At 30.1% G+C, this 11,834-nt stretch overlaps 1 pseudogene; it reads left to right on the top strand.

Annotated features, from left to right (window-relative positions):
* Positions 1-232: 232 nt before the first annotated feature.
* Positions 233-10,595, top strand: LOC121174865 (UDP-glycosyltransferase 72B3-like; annotated as a pseudogene).
* Positions 10,596-11,834: the final 1,239 nt, after the last annotated feature.

Below are 11,834 nucleotides of genomic sequence, written 5' to 3'. Positions count from 1 at the left end.
AGCCTCTCCAAGTCTTCCTCAAAGAAGACACATGCATGCATAAGTATCTTCAAGACCTTCGATCGCTTGGTAAGTGTGCCTTTTCAATCGCTCCTTTTGTTTTTTAGGTTTCATGAATTAGGGTTTTGGATTGGATTCTTCCACGTTTTTTGTGTGATTACATTTGTGTGGTTTTGGTTTAATAGGTAAGGAGCTAGAAGAATTTGAAGTTCTCAACAAATTAGTTTGATCGATGAAAGATTTTTGGGGCTTGCATATGCCACTGGTTTGTCCAGATGGCACTGTGGTTGCATATGCATGGAAGCGACAACTTACAGGACAAGTTGGTGCTTCTACCATTGATAGGACCAGGTTCAATTTGGTTCTATTTCAGTTCTCTCTTATTCAATACTTGCATGTACTCACCAATTGAAGATATTCATTAGCACTTAGTGCTTATGCCTGCTTGTACTCACTAGCTAAAGTTATTTCATAGATCCCTCAAAACTCATGGGAAAATGTTGAAACTTTAGGGTCAACAAAAGATGATATCAATTTTTATCCTTGCTATATTATATTGTACATCTCTTAATTTTACATATTGTTATCTATTGCTTTTCTAGATGGAAACTTGGAGACCTCGAAAAGAGGACTTGTCAAGTCCTGTGTAGATTAAGGGATGAAGGAGATGAGGCCAAAGAGGTATCTTTTATAAAGAAATTAGTCATTCATGCCAATTTAGACAAAAAATTAAATCTTTTTCCTGTTCAAAGCATAATTTTGTATTTTGGTTTTTCTTCTCTGATATTGAATTCCTAAATTATGCTTATATGCAAGACCTTGAAAGAAGTACTTTCTCAAAATTCTTCAAAGCAGTATGACTCAGACTTTGCTAATACATGTGAATCTTTTGTCGAGGTAATAATGTAATATACTTAAAACAACCATGTAATCCTTTCAATTTTCAGGAAAGTCGAAATGTTGTTTGCATCAAAATGATTTATACATGCAACTTGTAATAGTGTATAGCTACTGATAAATTTGTTGACACGTAATCTTCAATCCTACCCAAGTTGATGTACTCTAAATGAATAAACCAATTTACCTTTCTATGTATTGATTATGATATGTTAGATAGCATATATAACACTGGTTAAATACTTGAATATGTAACTAGCTATTGCTATAAATTAGGGATGTAATTACCATAAAATAGGGATTTGATTTATTTATTCTTATTGATAACGGAAAAATTTGAGTTAATTTGATAATCAATTTTGACTAAGAATGATTACAATTTTTTCACTTTATTGTTGATTTTAATGAAATAATGAAGAAATCAATATCTTTGAAATTTTTTATCTACAAAAGCTAAAAGAAGAAGATTTCAAGTGCTTTGGAGAAAAATTGATGTAAAAATTGGAAGAAAAAGCCTTGAAAAAAAGTTGAAGATGTGACAACTCGCTTAACGTACAAGACAGTCCAACGCGCTTTTCCGCTTAGCGACAAGCTTATGCTTAACGTGAAGAAGGCCTACAAAGAAGCCAAAGGCACGTTTAGCGCGAAAGCCCGTGCTAAGCGCGAAGACGTTTGAAGATTAAACTACCTTAGGCCTATAAAAAGAGTAGGAAGAAAAGGAGAAATACACATCGGGACAGAGACTCAGAGCTCTAAATACATCCTAAGCCTGAGCATCTCTAATAGGAGAAATCCTCTTTCTATGTCCATTATCCCATTCTCTTCCTTTATCCATCTCTCTTTTTCTATCCATATTAGCCCCTAAAGTATAAAACCTTTCATGGTAATTAGAGGCTAAACCCCATTGTTGAGAGCCTGGTAGACCAACTCTTGTAATGTAACTCTTTCTTATTATTTATTTAATGCAATTGTGTTTCTATTGCTCTTTTTTGTACTTCATTGTTTATTATGGTCTGACCATTCATATAATATTTTGGGGATAATGCATTGAAAAATGATTATTTTCTAAAGAACTGAGAAAGGGTATCTAAATAAAATCATTTCTAGAAATAGATTGATATTCATTTAGTCTATTTTATGCATCTCTAATCTTAATGTAATTTATTATTTTTATCTTTGCAATGAAATTTGGGAGAAAAGAATAGATAAATTAGGCTTTTCATGTAGGAAACCAAAGATAAAGTGTCTTAGTAGATGTGGGTGGAAAGATGAATATAATTAGATAGAGAAAATCATTAACATTGCATCATAAGTAGTTTTGATATGCTAGGTCCCAACATATTTGCATTATGAATTATCTTTTTATCATCACCTTTATCTTTTACTTTTCTTATCATTAAATCTTTTATCTATTTTATCTTCTATTTTTTTTATCTTTAAATCTTTTATATTTTCTTTTAAATCTTTATCTTATCTCCTATCTCTCTTTATCTTCTATTTTAAATTCCTTATCTTATCTCCTATCTCTCTTTATCTTCTATTTTAAATTCATCATCTCTTACTTGTAAATTTGGTTTAAATCAATCTAAGTACAAACAAAGTTTCTGTGAATTCGACACTTAAACTTCCGAATATTTTACTATTTGCGATAATTTGGTATACTTGTCAATGAGTTAACCCTTATGTATTAATGATTGATATTGTTTTACCCTAATATATGATTATAAATAAGACTCATGTGAACAATGAACATACAACACACAACATTCAAACAAAATCCTTCTATAATGTAGATTTGCCTACTTGTATTTGTAATTTTATGCTTGTTAATACTCAACTAAACAAATTTAAACCTTTTGTAAACTTCGAGCTCAATTAAATTTGCACTGTTGTTGTGTATAAAACTTCTGATTCATGTTAGAGTCTCATGTGCATGTAGTGAAAAATGTCTTTTGGTTGGAAATATAATTTTTCAATAAGCAAAGAAGTGTTGTAATATACTTATACTAATTTATCTAAATTCGTCATACATTTATACTATTTTTAGTTGTTATGCATTATGGTGGGTCATAGTAGCCAAATTTTCTACAATTGTTTTATGTCATGATTTTTCAACTTACTTAATTTGAAATAGGTCCTTGGCAACTTAACAACAATTCACTCATACTTTGGTTTATTCTCAAGGAAAATGATCAAGATGATATGGTATGTGTGGTCATTAACCAAATGCAGTTGTTATTTTGATACTTATCTAATTAGTTACATATTGTTGAGTATTTTCTAGGAGCTTGAGGAGGTTGAGTTGGAGCTAGACATTATTCAAAAGGAACATGCATTATTGGAGGAATGGAGGATTCCAAAGATTGGAATTAGATTCCAGGTCTTCCCAAGTACTTTCTATTTCTGGTATAGCACATGCGCACATGTAACCAAGTCTTTGTACATTTGTTTTTTCTGTCTTGTAGTAACTTATTCACTATTATAGTTGCTGAAAATCATCCACTTTGCTTCAAATTTGTTTTTATAAATTTGAACTTTACAACCTACAAAAAGGATGTCTCAAGGTTTCAACAAATTAGAGATTGCATTTGTTCCCTGTAAGTGATTGTAACTTTCTCTTTCAAGTACTAATATACATCAACTTGGAAAAGAATGCTAATGGTAGAAACCTTGTAGATAAGACATGATTTACTCAATTTGACTTTTATCTTTGAAGTGTTTTCTTTTTGCATGGTTTGATTTAGAGGGTTTGCAGTCTTTAAGTATGAACCACTCTATAAATCTCCCCTGGGTAAAGTTGTCTCCATGTTAAAGCTTATGATTTTTTTAAGAAATTTGTAGTATCCAATTTGACTGTGTAACTCTCTTAAGATACTGTATTTTTTATTTTACTTGCCTTTTTGTCTTCTTTTTTGTCCACAATGCCACCGTATTTTAAGTTTGGTCACTTATTTTTAGTTAAAATATCTTGTTATCCCTCTCCCCTTGCCAACCAAAAAGGTAAAAAAGCAAAATATTATAATTATTGGCAGCTTAGTCTTGGTTTACTATCAGGTTTGTGTGTATGTATATATGTGCTAAATGTTACCTTTTCGTTTAGTCTTCTATCTTTTTTGAAATCTTAACAATTTATGTTGTTGAGGAATATGGCTAAGTGTTTAAAACTTGTTCTTATTATGTTACCAGAGAAAAGTTCAAACTTAAAGAAGATATCTTAACTCGTAGGTAAAAGAAACTACTTAGAGATATGTCTTAAAAAACATTTGGAAGAAGCAGCTTTATGAGAAGCAGATCTTCTGCAAGAATTGGATAGGTTTTAGCTCTTTATTGATGATTTTGGTGCTTGTTATATATTGTTTTGATTTATTATACTGGAAGTTAAGTATTTTTATAATTATTAATTAGGGAGAGAACAACTGAAATGGAAAAAGAGTTGGAAAGACAAAGATTGTTAGAAATAGAGCGTACTAAAACAAAGGATTGAAATTAACTTGTGTTTATTATATGTTGTAGTGATTTACTGATGGAATATCATTGGAATTGAAGAAGATTGTGACAATTCGTAAAGGATGAGCAACATACTTTTTAAAATATAAAAAATGCATGTATTTGAACAATGTTTGATAATATTGTACATCATTTAAATCATATTTATTGATATTAATTAATTAATAATTATATAACTCACCTTTTTGTCTAATAGAGTGATTCACAACAATTGACATTGAAGAAAAAGCATGCCCAATTTTTAATGGTGACACTCAACATAACAATTTATATGAATAACAAATGAGTGCAATGTATAAATTTAAAACATTTATGGTTAAGTAGTTTCCATTACTATAGCAGGAATATTGTGAACCTATATCGAGTAGAATTTGACCTTCTTAAATTGAGCAATTGTTTCCTTTTAGACCTTGCTTCAGGAAATTTTACCAATGGTGCAAAAAAAGAGTTCTCAAAATATTTGGAAAAGAAGAAAATTAATTAAATAATATTAAAGTGTAAAATATTAATTAAGATGGTAGAGGAATTTATATTGATAATGATTCCATAAAACATTATAATAAAATAATATTTTTACATAATAAAATACAATATTATTTCTTAAATTTAATATTTTCCATACAATATACCAAACAAAGCTTTTCATGTTGTAAAATTGATACACATACGGAAAGATCCAATGTCACTGTCACGACCTATAACCTGTAAAAACATATAATATATCCATGCAAATATATATATATATATATATATATATATATATATATATATATATATATATATATATCAACTAATAGCAACTAATAGCAATGTTGGTCATAAATACTAATCATCAAAGTGTCTCAAAATATCATAAGTACATCATCAACGTATCTATAAGAGAGGATCATTTAAATTTCAAAATAAATGAATTCTCTCTAAATCTATTATTACCCTTATCTCTATAGTTGAATTATACTGGAGTCACAAAAAAAAAAAACTCTCCATCAGACGCAATGGAAGTCTACCAAAAGATAATCAAATTTCTAGGTAAGTCAGCAAATCCTAGGAAGTCAATTATTCCACTATTTGTGTATATGAGAAAATAAAATAAAATAAAATAAAATAAGGGGATAAGTCACAAAGACTTTGTGAGAGCGTAACATAGCACGAGTCTTAACATCCAAAAGGAATTTAAATAACATTAAATAAAGAAAAATAAATACAACTTGTTTTTAGAAACTATTGTGTACTCCCTTGGAAAATTTTAGAACTACATATAAACTTGTATTCAAGAATAATAACTTTATAATTAAACTTTCATTCCACTATGTGCACATAAACCACATTATCTTTTCGTTGTGGCGAACAGTAATTATAGAATTACGACATTTAGCTCGTAGACTGCATTATCTCTTCATTACAGTGAACAGATCTTTAGGAATTATGAATATTCAGCTCACAGGTTACATTATCTCTTCGTTGCAGCAAACGAAAAAATATAAATATACTATGAGTAATTGACTCATAGGCTACATTATCTCTTCGTTGTAGCGGACGACAATCAGTCATAAACTCACAATAAATAAAATAAACTATAATCCAATATTCATTCTTAAATATCTTATCAAAAATCTTAAAACAAATTCCAATCAAGAGAAAATAAATATTTTTCTTTTATTCTCAAGTACTTCTAAAATTTCAAAGATCACAAAAGAATATATTTTTGAAGTTTACTTGCTTCTCTCCTAAAAGAACTTTAAAAAAATGTCGCTAAGTAGATCAGCTACCCACACAAAAGAACGCAATCAACTTCTTCCAATGCTGTTGAGAGGATCAACCACCGTATTTTTCACAGGATCTAAGCATTAAAATAAGAGAAAAAGAGATTAGATAAAATCCCCAAATTTAGCAAACCTAAGGTTTTGAGGAAACAACAATAATTCCTAATACTTAGTTTTCTAACCCTCTTCACACAACCTATAACTAAACAATGCTATAAAATACTCATTTAATACGATGAGTTATAAATTTTTACCTTAAAGAGATCAAATAGAAAATTTAAGGAAATGAGTGGTGTTCCTTTTTTTTTTTCTCCAATCACATTCTCGTGCTTGAAAATGACACAATGATGCAATAAGCTTGATAAATTTTGAAACAATGGAAGAAGATGATTAAAAGCTTGAAAGATGAAAATTTGGAAAAAAGAGATATGGGGTTTGAGAGATGAGGGTGGGTCATTGGAAAAGAAGAGAAAATTTGAAAATAGGGGGATTCGATTGGTGTATATATATATATATATATATATATATATATATATATATATATATATATATATATATATATATATATATATATATATAAATGAAACGGTATGTTTCAGTTACAAATAAAAACCTCCTAATATACACTACTTTTACTTGTGCTATTCAATCCACTCATATACAAGAATAAATATATTTTAGGACAATGTAGGTTCAAAATCAAGGTGTCCATAAAGGTAGGTATGTTTTCTAATTATGTGACAAATTATTGTTATGAATTGTTATTAATACAACCACATTTTATGTATATTTGTATCAATTTCTAGTCATAAGAAAACTTAATATTTTTTTATATGAATTTCTAAATCTTTTACTTCATATTTGGATTGGATTTTGCCAAATTAGTCTGTACCCAATTGATTAATCACAAGAAAATTGAGATTTAACTAAATAAGGAACAAAAATATTATAAATTATTTTTTCCAATCAGAAGAGTATAAATGCCAGGAATCCAAAATGTGAGTAAAAGAGGGACCGAAAAAAACGATGAAAAATAATAATTATATAACTAACCTTTTTGTCGAATTGAGTGATTCACAGCAGTTGACATCGAAGAAAAAGCATGCCCAATTTTTAATGGTGACACTGCTAACATAACAATTTATATGAATAACAAATGAGTGCAATGTATAAATTTAAAACATTTATGGTTAAGTAGTTTCCATTACTATTGCAGGAATATTGTGAACCTATATTGGGAGTAGAATTTGACCTTCTTAAATTGAGCAATTGTTTCCTTTTAGACCTTGCTTCAGGAAATTTTGCCAATGGTGCAAAAAAAGAGTTCTCAAAATATTTGGAAAAGAAGAAAATTAATTAAAAGTGTAAAATATCAATTAAGATGGTAAAGGATTTTATATTGATAATGATTCCATAAAACATTATAATAAAATAATATTTTTACATAATAAAATACAATATTATTTCTTAAATTAAATATTTTCCATACAATATACCAAACAAAGCTTTTAATGTTGTAAAATTGATACACACACAAATAGAAACATCCAATGTTACAAACAAAAACCTCCTAATACACCACTTTTACTTGTGCAATTCAATCCACTCAATCCACTCATGTAGGTTCAAAATCAATGTGTCCATAAACGTAGGTGTGTTTTCTAATTATGTGACAAATTATTGTTATGGATTGTTATTAATACAACCACATTTTATGTATATTTGTATCAATTTCTAATCATAAGAAAACTTAATAATTTTTATATGAATTTCTAAATCTTTTACCTCATATTTGTATTGGATTTTTCCAAATTAGCCTGTACCCACTTGATTAATCCCAAGAAAATTGAGAATTAACTAAATAAGGAACAAAATTATTTTTTGCAATTGGAAGAGTATAAATGTCAGGAATCCAAAATGTGAGTAAAAGAGGGACCGAAAAAAATAGACGAAAAATAATTTAAATTTAATTTTTAATAAATCATCAATTTTGTTTTTATATAAAATCAAATATAAAATTTACCAGTTAAATACAATAAAATTGATAACATTATATTGTCCTATCTTTCTTTTCTTTTTTTTTTAAAAAAATATGGATAATCTTGTGTGGGGGGGGTTGGGGGGGGGGGTAGGCCCTCGTTGTGCACAAATGTATCATAATAAAAATCTTATATTAATATGGTGAAAAGTTATTCATGAACAACTTTATGATTTGTTAACCATTGTTTGTTATATACTTTTAAACAAACGTAATTTTTTGTTTATCGAAACACATTCAATAAATAAATGAAATTAATTTGGACAGGGTTACATACTTGAATTTGTAATCAACAGTGAATTCCTTTTCAAATGCAGCAATTGTTTCCTTCTAAACCTTGATTGTCAACATTGAGCAGCTATATATGAGCTCGGCGTTGTTCAACTTCTGCATTTTAGTATGATTCATGTTGAGGCCAAATAATAATATATGAGTTTTAGTGAAAATCATTAAAGTGCCTGAACATTTAATTTTCACTGACTACACTTGTTTATTTAAAACATGATTTTGACCATTTAATGTGTCTTCTCACAAGTTGTGTATATAAATATTAAATTTATTATTGTGGTTCTTATATACCAATCAAATTTATTTTGATCAAAGTAACTTGTTAGTTAAAGGAACTTATAAAGTTCATGGGAGTCCTGCCAAAATATATAAAACACAAACGACTTTGGGTGAACCACATTAACCTCTTAAGGATTCGATAACATACATAATATACAGCTTTCACGAATTTGTGAGTAGGCTAAACATCTACAGTCTGTTTTCATGGCGAAAACAACACACATAGCTATTATTTCAAGTCCTGGTTTCAGCCACTTGGTCCCCATAATTGAGTTCAGCAACCAACTTGTGAAGCATCACCAAAATTTTCATGTCACTTGCATCACTCCCTCACTTGGTTCACCCCCAGAATCATCGAAAGCTTACCTTAAAACCCTTCCTTCATTCATAGACTTCATCTTTCTTCCTCCAATTAACAAAGAACAATTACCCCAAGGAGTATACATTTGAGAGCACCAAGTAATTTTGCTAGTGCTGCTTACCTTGAGACTGAAAATGAGGATCCTTTGAAATTTTTACCAAGTGGGTGTTTGGAAAGGACAAAGGAGAAAGGTTTGGTTGTGGCTTCATGGGCACCTCAGGTTCATGTCCTTAGTCACAATTGAGTTGGAGGGTTCCAAAGCCATTGTGGTTGGAACTCGATTTTGGAGAGTGTGCAAGAGGGAGTGCCTCTAAAATAGCCTGGCCACTCTTTGCAGAGCAGAATATGAATGCAGTGATGTTAGTTGATAGCCTCAAAGTAGGATAGAGGATAAAACTGCATCTAAAATTTAATGAGAATGACATAGTGGAAAATGAGGAAATTGCAAAAGTGATAGAGTGTTTAATGGAAGGGGAAGAAGGTAAAGGGATAGGTGAAAGGATGAGGAATTTAAAAGATTGTGCTTCTAATGCATTGAAACATTCAACATAGAACCTATCTCAGTTAGCTAGTCATTGTGAAAATTGTTTTACTTAGATAGTTTTATATCTTGATCTTGATTTGTACATTTCTACTTTCAACACAAAACCTATCTCAATTGGCCAGTCATTGGGAATATTTGAGTGGGAATTAGGAAAATTGTTTTACTTAGATAGTTTTATATATTGATCTTGATTTGTACATTTATACCTAGCCGTATTTTGTGTGCTTAATTTTCTTAACCTTTTGTCTTTGTAGTGTGGTTCTCATCTATATCAGGGTCAGTCTAATTTAGAAGCAAGGAATCAAGTTATACAACTGTCGCCTACCATTGTTAGGTGAAACGTTGAATGGGAAGACAATCACAATTATATAATAAACTAATTCTCATGATCCAATGAGCCTCATCATCTATAAAACTGCCGCCTACCTCTGTGGTTGGAACTTGATTTTGGAGAGTGTGCAAGAGGGAGTGCCTCTAATACCATGCTCACTCTTTGCAGATCATGATCCAATGAGCCTCATCATCTTTAAAACTGCTGCCTACCTCTGTGATTGGAACTTGATTTTGGAGAGTGTGCAAGAGGGAGTGCCTCTAATACCATGGTCACTCTTTGCAGAGCAAAAGATGAATGCAGTGATGTTAGTTGATGGCCTCAAAGTAGGATAGAGGCTAAAACTGCATCTAAAATTTAATGAGAATGACATAGTGGAAAAGGAGGAAATTGCAAAAGTGATAAAGTGTTGAATGGGAGGGGAAGAAGGTAAAGGGATAGGTGAAAGAATGATGAATTTAAAACATTATGCTGCTAATGCATTGAAAGATGGCCCTTCAACACAAAACCTATCTCAGTTGGCCAGTCATTGGGAATATTTGGAGCAGAATCGAGGCTTTTCTAGAGTTTCTATTAATTGGATATGATTGAGAAAGTCCCTAGAGGCTTAGAAAGTTAGAAGCAAACAAAATTTTAAGATCAAAATAAGCAAGCCACATGACCACAAAAGAAAGGTTTTTTCTACCAGTCTGCATGTCTTGGATCACATTTTGAGCAAGTAATCAAAGTTAAATATGAGGTTGTGGAAGTTAGGTCTCAACTTTCCATCATGGATTCAGTCACAATACAAACTTCAATATTTAGACATGTCTAACACGGAGATTTTAGATTCTATTCCCACTTGGTTCTGAGAAGCTTTTCCTCAGGTAGAATATTTAAACCTCTCTCATAATCATATCTACGGTGAGCTTGGGACTACATTAAGGTATCCAATATCAACCAGTTTTTTCCTTAAAGAGGCATGAAATTGAGTTAAAATAAAAATGTAACCAAGAGAACACAGCATGTGCTGCAAGTAAGTCCACTAATTATGCTATTGCTGACTTCATCAAGTTCTCTTTTGATGAGGTCAAGAACATGAGCTGATTTCACACTCACAACACAAAATCTGACCAAAAGCATAGTTCATTAAACAAAAAGAGCCAATATTACAGCCAACATTACAACCAATGCTGAGTGGAAAAATAAAAACCCCATAATTAGATGAAAGAACCAAAAAATCACCCTCTAAGGAGAAATGACAGTCATATTAACATTTAATAATAAATAAGCTGGAGTAAAAATCATGACAATGATATATAACTTTCAATGAAAACTTATATATAAAAAATTGTAAAAAGTATCATAAAAATCTAACCAAGAGAAGACAGCATATGTTGCATTGACCCAATATCTCTTTTGTTGGAAACCATCTTCATACGCCTTTTTAATCTACATATTTTGTAAGTCAAGTTGCAATTGTAATCATGAGAGTAATTCAAGATATTCATAATACAGAAACAGCACAAACTGGAAGGAAAAAAAATTAGAAAGTGATAGTTAAGTACCCCTTAAGAAAATAGTGATTGATATATCACTATAATATATCCATAAATATGTTATAAATCTTTCAAGTAACAATCATCATTGTCATTTAAATTTGAATTTCAATTTAATACAGAAAACAATTTGCATATGAAGAAATATAAATTGTTTACATACCATCATTTGGATGCCCCTATCTGCTAATCTCCTTCTTCTTTCCAAGTTATATTGTGTTTTTGCAATGTCTACCATCTTTTCATATTTTTGCATCTATCTTTTGAAATTTTTTTAGTAGAATTATT

This window comes from Glycine max, chromosome 5, assembly GCF_000004515.6.
Source record: "Glycine max cultivar Williams 82 chromosome 5, Glycine_max_v4.0, whole genome shotgun sequence".
Taxonomy (NCBI): domain Eukaryota; kingdom Viridiplantae; phylum Streptophyta; class Magnoliopsida; order Fabales; family Fabaceae; genus Glycine; species Glycine max.
This window is presented reverse-complemented; position numbering and strand designations above follow the sequence as displayed.